The sequence below is a fragment of the Macrotis lagotis genome, chromosome 4, assembly GCF_037893015.1.
Source record: "Macrotis lagotis isolate mMagLag1 chromosome 4, bilby.v1.9.chrom.fasta, whole genome shotgun sequence".
Classification (NCBI taxonomy): domain Eukaryota; kingdom Metazoa; phylum Chordata; class Mammalia; order Peramelemorphia; family Peramelidae; genus Macrotis; species Macrotis lagotis.
In genome coordinates, this window is record NC_133661.1 from 151,252,378 (window position 1) to 151,262,967 (window position 10,590).

Here is a 10,590-nt window from a genome sequence, read left to right on the forward strand (position 1 = left end):
GATCCAAAAAAAGGCTAAAGGAAATAACATGTTAAAAAGCAGACACCCATTACTAGGCTTAAATCCCAGAATGGATAAAACAGTTCAAAAAGTTATTGAGGAGAAGAATGCTTTAAAAAGCAGAATTGGCAGGGGCAGCTAAGTGGCGCAGTGGATAGAGCACTGGCCCTGGAGACAGGAGTAGCTGAGTTCCAATCTGGCCTCAGACACTTAATAATTACCAGCTGTGTGGCCTTGGGCAAGTCACTTAACCCCACTGCCTTGCAAAAACAAAACAAAACAAAACAGAATTGGCCATATGGAAAAGGTGATAAGAAAGCTCTCTGAAGAAAACAAATCCTTCAGATGTAGAATGGAGTTAAAGGAAGCTGCTGACTTTACAAGAAGTCAAGATAGTACTTCAACACCAAAAGAATGAAAAATTAGAAGAAAATGTGAAACATCTCATTGACAAAAACAACTGATCTGGAAAACAGATTCAGGAAAGATAATTTAAAAATTATTGGGATACCTGAAAGTCACGATCAGGAAAAGAGCCTTGACCTCATTTTTAAAGAATTCCTACAGAAAAATTGCCCAGATATCCTAGAAGCAGAGGGCAAAATAGAAATTGAAAGAATCCACTGATCTCCCTGGAAAGAGATCCAAAAAGACCCCAACCCCCAGGAATATTATAGCCAAGTTCCAGAACTCCCAAGTCAAAGAGAAAATATTACAAGCAGCCAGAAGGACACAGTTCAAATATCATGGAGCTGCAGTCAGGATCATACTGGATTTAGCAGCAACTACATCAAGGACTCGTAGGGCTTGGAATATAATATTCTGGAAGGCAAAAGAGCTTGGAATGCAACTGAGAATCAAACACCCTGCAAAACTGAACATCCTCTTCCAGGGGAAAAAGATGGACTTTCAATGAAACAGGAATTTCAATTGCTCCTGTTGCAACAACCAGAGCTGAACAGAAAGTCTGATCTTCAAATACATGACTCAGGTGAAGCATATAGAGTGGAGAAGGGGAAAATATGAGGGACTTAATGATGATGAACTACATGTATTCCTGATAATACTCATAAGAAACTTCTCATTTAATAGAGCAGGTAGATGGAGCTTTTATGGATGAAGCACAGGAGAAAGCTGAATTTGAAGATATAAAATATTGTAAAAATGGAGTCAATGGCTAAAAGGGAAATGTAATGGGACAAAGAAAAAGGAGAGGTGGAATAGGCTAAGATATTCCATATAATAAGTTTTTTTTTTATTGCAATGAGCTATTGCAATGATATGGAAGGGGGGAAGGCAAGGGGGAATGAGGGAACTTTTGCTTTCATCAGATATGGCTCAGAGAGGAAACAACATATAAACTCAATGGGGTATAGACATCTAGAATCAAAAGGAGAGAAGGGGGACAGGGGGAAGGGGAGGATGTGAGTGATGGAGGAGAGGGTGAATTGTGGAGGAGAGTGGTCAGATATAACACATTTCCTTTTTTACTTCTTGCAAGGGGCTGGGATTGGGTGGTCTGACCAGGACCACAGGGCCAGGTGGTTGCTGGGCCTTAGGATTGGTATGTGGGCTCGGGGCCTCTTGGCCCTAGGGCCGGTGCTTAGTCCACTGCGCCACTCAGCTATCCTACAGCACATTTTAGAAGAGGGACAGAGTGAAAGGAGTGAGAAAATATAGTATATGGTAGTGGGGCGGTATGAATGAAGGGAGTTGCGATCAGCAATGGCAATGGTGGAAAAATAAGGAAATAAGTTTTTGTGATCTACCTGCGACAGAGCTGGTGATACTGGAACACAGACTGAAGCATATTTTTTTAATGTTTACTTTATTTCTTATGAGGGTCTATATTTTTTTGGGGGGAGGGGTATTATGTTTACTCAAACAAGAATATTTTAGTAATGTATAAAAAACATCATTTGTACAAAAATAAATTTAAAAAATTTAATCTGACTATAGGAAGTTATAGAATGATTACTAAATTGTTTCATCATTAGATTTTTTAAATACAAAAAAGAATGCTCCAAATCACTAATAAGAAAAATGCAAACAAAGACAATTTTAAGATTGCACTTTACACCTTGCAAGTTAGCAGAAATGACAAAAATTATTAACAGGCAATACTGGAAGAGATGTAGAAGAATAGATACACTAAATACATTGTGGTTGAAACTGTGAAAGGGTACAACTATTTTGGAAAGCAATTTGTATTTGGGCAAATAAAATAGTTGTCCATATTCCACGAAGCAGAGACACCCATTACTAGGCTTAAATCCCAGAAGCCATTGAGAAGAGAAAAGTCCAAGTACTCCAAAATATTTAAAGCAGTATTTTCTGTGATAGTTAAGAATTGGAAACAGAGTTGATGCCCATCAACTGGGGAATGGCTAAACAAATTGTAATAATAAATTTAATGGAATACTAGTGTGCTGTAAGAAATGTATGTGATCAATATAGAGAAGTATGGAAAGATTTATGTGAACTTATGCAAAGTAAACAGAACCAAGAAAACATTATACACAGAAACTACATTAGAAATAGAAAAAAACTAAACATCAAAAATTTTTAAAAATGTCACTTGTTATCCTTTGTTCTTGAAGAAGACCAAAATGACATCACAAAGTTACACTGACTCCAACTGTGGTTGTTTTCACCAATACAAGCTCTACCACAGGTTGGGTACAAATAGGCCATGTGACTATTTGGGGTGGATTCTCTTAATTTGCACATTTCATGTTTCTTTGGGTTGCTTCAATTCTGCCTGCTCACAGAGCACAGCACCCTCTCTGATGAGGGCACATCATGATGAGCAGTCCTGTGCCAGTGTTTCCCATGTGGCACAGTCATTTCCAAAAGTTTTAAGAGACCTTGAGAGTATCTTTGTATCTCTTCTTCTGCCCCCCCCCCACCGTGAGTGCTTATCCTGTGTGTTATTTTCCATAAAACAATCTTTCTGGCAAGCATACATTTGGCATCTGAATAATGTGGTCAGCCCATCGGAATTGCAATCTTGTATTGATGTAGATAGTTTAGTTTGAGAAAGGACCTCAGTGTCTGGTATCTTCTCTTGCCAGGTGATCTTCAGAATCTTCCTAAGAATCCAAGTGAAGCAATTCAGTTTCCTGGCATGGCGCTTCTTATATTGTGTGGGCTTCACAGACATTACAACAACAAGGTTGGCACAAGGATTTATTAACAATGTGTTCCTCCTTGGAAAGTGCACTGCCAAGCTAAGTGAACTTATCCACAGTATTCAAAGCTTCATTTCCACATCTGGCTGATGTGATGCTGGCCGATGGAACACCTGTATTTTCTTGGTATTGTCAGGCCAAAATTAGCAGACACCACATTGAGTGCAAAATCAGCCAAAAAATTGTGCACCAACACTCAGTCCACTTTTGGTTTGGCTTGTAGACTTTTCAAGTTAAAGAATTTATATGAATTGACACAGAGTAAAATAAAACAGGGCCAAGAAAACATCATACACAGAAAAGACAGCAATGGAAATGGAAAGAACAACTATACATCAAAAACTAAAAAATGTAACAAAATTATAAAAATCAAGTAGGATTTCAATAAAGAGATATGAGGAGACACTCCCCTATCTTTCAGGGAGGCAGGATGTCCACAGTTGTTTCACATTGCACATGTTTTTAGGCTTTTTTTTTTTAAATAATTGATTGGTTGTGCTGGTTTTTTTTGGGGGGGGGCAGGGTATCTAAGAAATGCTATGATTCCTCACTTCTCTGCTTCCTGCTTCCTTTCCCTTTAAATATGTTAATACTTCAAGTTCTGTTGTGGATTCTCTTCTCTACCCTCTTTCTCTGGGATCCCGTTGTACTGCCTCTAACTTTTCATCCTCTCTTTAGAACTTCTATTCTGTATTTTGAACTATTTGTTGGGTGTCCTACCAGCACATGAAAATTGTCATATGCAAAATTGAAGTCATCTTTCTCCAAAAGTTATCCTCTCTCCCAACTTCTTTATTTCTACTTCTCCTTTCTCTTAGTAAACTGAACTTGAAAGTCCTTTCTTTTCCCATCCAAACCACTGTCCACAAACCCTTCATTCTCCACCACATTTCTCACATCTTTTCTCTCCTTTGCATAATAAACTCTCAATTCTGGCCTTTATTGCCTTTTATTATCTACATTTCTAGTCTTACCTGGCACTACTCACTTTCACAAAGATTATCTTTTTAAATGAGACTACTTGCTATCCCTTATTCTTATCTCATTCTCTCCTGTCTCACTGCTCACTTTGTTCTGTGCCCCAAAATGAACTTTCTTCACTGTCTGTCAAAGTCTCTTTTCCTTTCTTTAATATTCAAATTTTTAAGGATCACCTTTTTCATAAATCTTTCCTTGAATTCTCTTGTCTTCAGAAATATAGTACTTTCTTCAATAGAGTACTTCCCTCTTCATATAGTATCATCTTCTCCTTTGCACTTGTCACATACAAGTAGGTTTAACAAAATGGGAACTGGGCGTAGTATAATCTTTTGTTAAGGATTAAAGGCTATAAATAAAGCCTCATTTTAGGTGGCACCTTTAACACAAGGGAATCTAAAATATAATAGGGTCAACAATTTAAAATATTCTCCAATTTCAATAATGATCATAAAGATGAGAAATATTTGTTAACTGAATAACTAACTTGTCAATAAACAAGATTTCTCCCTTCCTCTGTAAGGGCTGAAAGTCCCTAGCTCAGTCACAATATCAAGAATTTTCTCTGTTCAAGACATCAGACTTATACCACAGATTAGGAATCAATTTCACTGATTTTCCCTAAATATGTGAAACCAGGAATTGAGATTTATTCAATAAAGGAAACTGCTACTAGTATAAAACAGAAAAATTCAATAGATTAAAATTATACCCTTACTAGAGCATTACTTTGGGATAGATTCTGAACTGCAATATTCAAAACCATATAACAGCTCTATTGGTTTTATTTCAGAAGTAATAAGCCCATGAAGGGAAAAAAAAGACTGCCACCCAGGCCCAAACGAACCATTTCTTTTTTTTTTAAAAAAGCTATTTGACGAATGTCTCTGCTTGTGAGGGACACTTGGGAATAGCTCACTAGCCTGGTCTGCAGCCCACAGGGAGGTTGCAAAGAGACATGGTAAGGCACTTGTGTCTAGGCATAGCAATCCCAGCAAGGCCCTGAGCTAGGGGTCCCTGAACTGGGGGGTACCTAAGCTGGAGGTCCCTTCTTGTACAACATACAGGGCCAAGGGAATCTGTTCTTCTTATCATAGGCATGCTTGGCCTTGCCTGGGATCCTGGTGAGCTGGAATCTTTCAAATGCTGGATCTAAACCCAAATCTGCTTCAATTCCAGGAGTTAGGCCCTCTCCTCTCCACCTCACCATCATCCAGCATCACCCTAGGACAACAGCCCCCCATTGCAGAGTTGGACATGGAGGGGATGGGAAAGCTGTCATTTAAGCCACCTGGCAAGATAGTAGCAACACCTCTGTCTGAGGGAGCAGTAGAAACAAAGCAATTGCTAAAGAAAAATTCATCATTCTAAATGTGGTTAGTTACCATCATTTTCAAAGCTTACTTTTTTTCTTCTAGCGAAAGAAGCTTTTCTTATCCCAAAAAACCCTACAATTCCTTTTCTAGTCCTCTTTCTGTACACATACATACACACATTCTCTCTCTCTCTCTCTCTCTCTCTCTCTCTCTCTCTCTCTCTCTCTCTCTCTCTCTCGTCTGACTCACTCCCCATCTTGAAAAAAATCTATCCACAAGGCTCAGAGCATATTGTTTAAGCATACCATTACTGAAAAACCATAGTTTTCCGACTCATAAAGATGAATTTCCATTGTAGCTGGCTCCCCCATGGGGATCTGCGAGGGAGAGAAGTTCTTAAAGGCAATGGATTTGCATCCATCTCCACCCCCACCCCCCAAATGACCCTCAACACTTCCTTCCAGATCCCAGGCTCAGGCTGTCTTGGGATCAATCAGATCCCTCCTCCTTCTGAGTCAAGCCCCATCAGAATGGTTCAGAATTGAGCTCTAAGGGCCTGGTGAAATCTAAGCAAGAGGTTAAGACAGTGGTGGTTTAGGCAGATATGGCCCTCAGTATGAAGACATGGGGAGGAGTCACAGAATCCTACCTTTGTAGAGGAGCTGAAAGCAGTGACATCCCCTCCCAGAGGGATTTTTGGATGTGGCTCCTATAACATGGACTCAAGAAAGCAATCAATGGCCAATTCTATGGGGTGTTAGGAAATCAAGGCAAGGAAATTTAGTACCAAGACACGTGGGACTCTAGAGACCCAAGCAAATCCTCTAAGCTCCTGGCCCACATCTGGCTCATTTAATCAAGGCAACAGAGGGCAGGGGAGGAAGGGATGTTTTGGGACTGTTGGGGTGTCTGTATGGGCCATTTCAGAAAACTCTGTGTATGTTATTGGGAGAAGGGTCAAAGAGAAACCTATCCTCTGAAGTTAACACCAAATAATAATAATAATAATAATAATAATAATAATAATAATAATAATAATAATAATGGAGGTGGTGCAACAGAACACTGGGCCAGAAGTGAGAAAGCCTCTTCTTATTAGTTGTGTGAACCTGGACAAGTCACTTTGCCCTGTTTGACTTGGTTCCTCATCTCTGAAATAAGCAAAGCCCTCCAATATCTCTACAAGAAAACCCCAAATGGAGTCATGAAGAATCCAACACAACTAAAACAAGTGAACAATCAGCATTAGGTCCCCAGGATTACTCTATAACACCAGCTCCTCTTATCATCCATTAGCAATGGGCATCTCATGGTACACTTCAGGAATCTCTACAGTCCTCACAACCATCACTACAAGTCTATCTGCTTTTGTCAAAGCACATTGTCTATGCCCCAGGTGAATGGCAGGAGGTAATTTTTCCCCCTTTTTTTGTGGCTCAGGACAATTTTCTTTCACCAGGGAAGGGGTCCAATATAACTTTATCATCCTTCTCTGGAGACCCCTCAACTTTCCTGTAAACTACCACATCATGAGACTTGAAGAGAGTATTGATAAATATATTGATGATATGTTGACCAGGCCAGGTGAGTCACATTGGCAGAGGCCCTAGACTAGAGACAAAGGATGGGGAAATCAATCATTCAAGGGAACAGAGTGGATGGGGATCACCAAGGATTCTAGGCATAGGTCTGAGGAAAAGTCGTTAGCATTTGCTTTGCCATCATCTAAGATGGAAGCTCAGAGACTTACTCAGAGGCCACAATCACCATCTAGAGAATGAGTACACTCCTCACCCACCCCCATCCATTTAGCAAATCAACTGAAGTCCACTTCTTTCCAGTGGGACCCTAAACAGATTATAGAAATACAAGATTTGGACCATGTTTTTGCAGGTCTCTGTTCATAAAAACTAGGTTGAATGGAGCCAAGTTCCCAAGGGGTAACCAGAATAAACAAATATTAGACTTGGAGAAGCAAGCCATACCCAAACATTACGTCCCCCCCAAGTAATCATTTACTATATCACTTCTGAAAAGTGGTTCTTTTCCTGTTACTGGATTCTAATTAGTATAACTCTGATGTTACAGGGGTATACAATCACCTTTTGTCCTAAGTTCACTATTACTTTTGTACAAGATAATTCATCTAATGACATGGGTAGGGTACAAGAAACTTCTAATGCTAAATGGAAATGGTACATTAAAACTCATACTTGCAATGGTCTCTGCCATTGTAAATGCCCTTCGCAAACAAGTAGAAACTTTGCCAGTGACTGTGGCCTACAATCCAACCCTGGAATGCAGTTTGCCCAAGGGTCTCCTATCTATAAGTACCTGGATCATGAGAAATGTCATTTTGCAATTTATCATGGCTCCATACACTATGAAAGAAGCATACCAAATTGGACTTCAGCACTAATCCAGTAACAAGAGTCCTGGCAAACCTTTCCAGAAGGTTGAGCTCCAGGTTCTATGTGAGAGAGCCTTGAGGAATGGATAGATGGGTCTTCATCTACAACAATTCCTAAGCAGTGGCCAAGGGTCTGATCAAATATTCTAAGGCTTGAAGAATACCAAAGTAGACAGAAAAAGGCTGTTCCCTTTTGGGTCTGGATTAATAGAGAAATTTTGCTCATTTCCCATTTTATATAGTTGTTGGGGGCATATATAACAAAGTTTAAAGGTGGGGGATGGGCCTGTTGTTCATATGGATAGTGGGGTGATAATGCCACATTGTGCTGGACATGAGACCATAGGCTCCCCCCACAAGGATAAGAACGTTATTCTTGCCAACTGGGTTTCCTGATCCAAGTAGCATTCAATCTGGCAAAATGGCATTCTTCCACTTTAGGGTAAGAGGTCTGTGTATCTTAAAAGCTGTATAATTATGTATCTAACTTACCAGTTCAGGTGTCTAGACTTAGAAGTTATGTCTATAACAAAACACCATCCTAGGAAGGAGAAGGGCTCTTTGGTACAGTGGTTTCTAGGATCCAGTTTATAGAAAAACTTACTTGATAAAAACGAACTATTTTTGGACATAATTCTAGGTGATCTGCTCCAACCCTTTCTTATTCCTTCTCCAGGTAAAGAGATGTCTTGGCCTTGAAATCCATGTCCTCATGAGAAAGCTTCATCCATTCTGGAAAAGTAGCTGAGATCTCTCTTGGTTAGCAGGCTTGCTTTCCTCTGGGATATTTAGATAACTCTTTCCTCCAAAGGGGCTTAGAGGATGAAGGGCTGTTTTTTGGGGAGTTGTTTTCTAATACAAGAGGAGTGAAATTGTTGATAGAACCACAGTACATGTATATTTACTTGGAAGAAAGATATCCCAGCTGATTGGATATTAATTTTCACTTCTGGATGGATTTTTACTCATTTAGACCGGTAGGAGGAGGGCTCTCTCTGCAGCAGTTTAAGGGGACCAGATTCCTATCATCCCCTTGATTGCTGCTCTCATTAAAGAGCAAACTCTTGTTGGGTGATCCAGGGAATACTGAATGGGGAGGAGTACTTGGGAAAACTTCAAAAATAACTTAGGTTGCATACAAAAGGCTTAAGGTGTCTTTGCCATGTGACTAAAGATGACCCCGATGGATGATTATTGACTGTGCTCAAAGTGGCATTATCTATGTAAGTTCTAATGTTTTTGTTGTCGATCCTGTTCCTCACCATCCCTTTACATCAGGAGGAAAACCATGCCTATGCTGGTGGTTATCATTTATACTGTATCCTTGATGGGCTTCATATCATGGCTCATCTCATTCTTACCATCTTGCATTGTGACCTATATGAACTGCAAGTGTGGCAACACCCATCACACAGCCTAGATAACAGAGATAAAGTTTGAACTTTGCTAATGGGGAGGAAAAGTCTAGCATTTCTGACTATTGTCCACTTCTTTTTGCCTTTCTTCTTTTTCTTTATGATGACTCTGGAAATTTAGGGAGAATTTTCCCCCCTTAGTCTTGCCCATATGAAGATGATTGTCCAGTAAAATCCAGGAGAGCCCTTAGGATCTTGTCACAGTAGAAGTGATATGTGATAGGTGCAGAGTTTCCTCCCCACCATACCCTCCCATTTTTCTACCACAAAAGTTTTACCTAAAAGGCATCAAAGCAGCCCCTGGGACTTGACTGCCCTTTCTTCTGTGATCTTGGCCCCCCAAAGGACGTTAAGTTCCCCGCTCCCCCCCCCCAATGACCCCTGTATGTGGTAGATGTCTAAAAGACCACTAAAATCGGTGCATCTTGCTCTGCTGAATAAGATAACTTTCCACAGAGAGATGGGGGAGGGGAGGGCAGTGCATGTCAATGGAAGCCAAATGTCAGTGTATACTTGTTGCACATTCTTGCTGTGTTAGAGATAAGTGAAATTCCTTTTGTTAACTGTTCAATGACTTATACATGCCTCATTTCCTTTCAGAATCAAACCTCAAGAGAATGGAGTTTCTGGCTTGTCCCTAACAAAAAGCCTCTCCATAATTAAGGCAAACTGTACCCACAGCATTCTCTTCACCTGCTGGTTCAGTAATCCTGTTCAAAAGGGAAATGAGGTTAGTATGCCATGATACATTATTGATGAAGTCATGCTGGCTCTTTGCCATCATTCTTTTCCTTCCTAATATTTAGCAACCTTCTCTTCAATAATCCCTTTTAGAATTTTCCTAGCATGAAGGCAAGTTCACAGGCTCTATTCTCTTTGATTTTTTGAAAATTAGAACATTTACCTTTCTCTCTGCAGTCTTGTGGTATCCCAAATCTCTCAAATATCACTAAAATAAAATAATCACATCTTTTAGTTTCTGCAGGTTGCAAGGATATAATTTATCTGGGCCTGGTGACCTGATTTCATATTCCTATTTCTTGACTGATTCTGGTTTTTGCAAGACAATGCAAGTGGCTTGCCCAAGGCCACACAGCTAGGTAATTATCTAGGTAATTATTAAGTGTCTGAGGCAAGATTTGAACTCAGGTACTCCTGGCTCCAGGGCTGGTGCTCTATCCACTGCACCATCAGCTGCCCAATTTGACTGATTTTGACTATCAAATTCCCATTGGTCATTTTTGTTCTGCCCTTTTTGGGGTAAATCATCATTCTTTTTT

The 10,590-nt window shown here is 39.9% G+C and overlaps 1 protein-coding gene across 4 annotated transcripts in view; it reads left to right on the forward strand.

The window, feature by feature from the left end:
• FBXL22 (F-box and leucine rich repeat protein 22) overlaps positions 1-10,590 on the forward strand; it is a 44,540-nt gene that overhangs the window by 12,037 nt on the left and 21,913 nt on the right. Inside the window, exons 3-5 of one of the 4 annotated variants that reach the window (XR_012478024.1) lie at positions 3,075-3,175; positions 8,572-8,654; positions 9,911-10,040. The gene's annotated coding sequence lies outside the window, so the exon portion shown is untranslated. The remainder of the gene's footprint in view (positions 1-3,074; positions 3,176-8,571; positions 8,655-9,910; positions 10,041-10,590) is intronic. The other 3 variants (XR_012478023.1, XR_012478025.1, XR_012478026.1) reach the window with 3 other exon arrangements.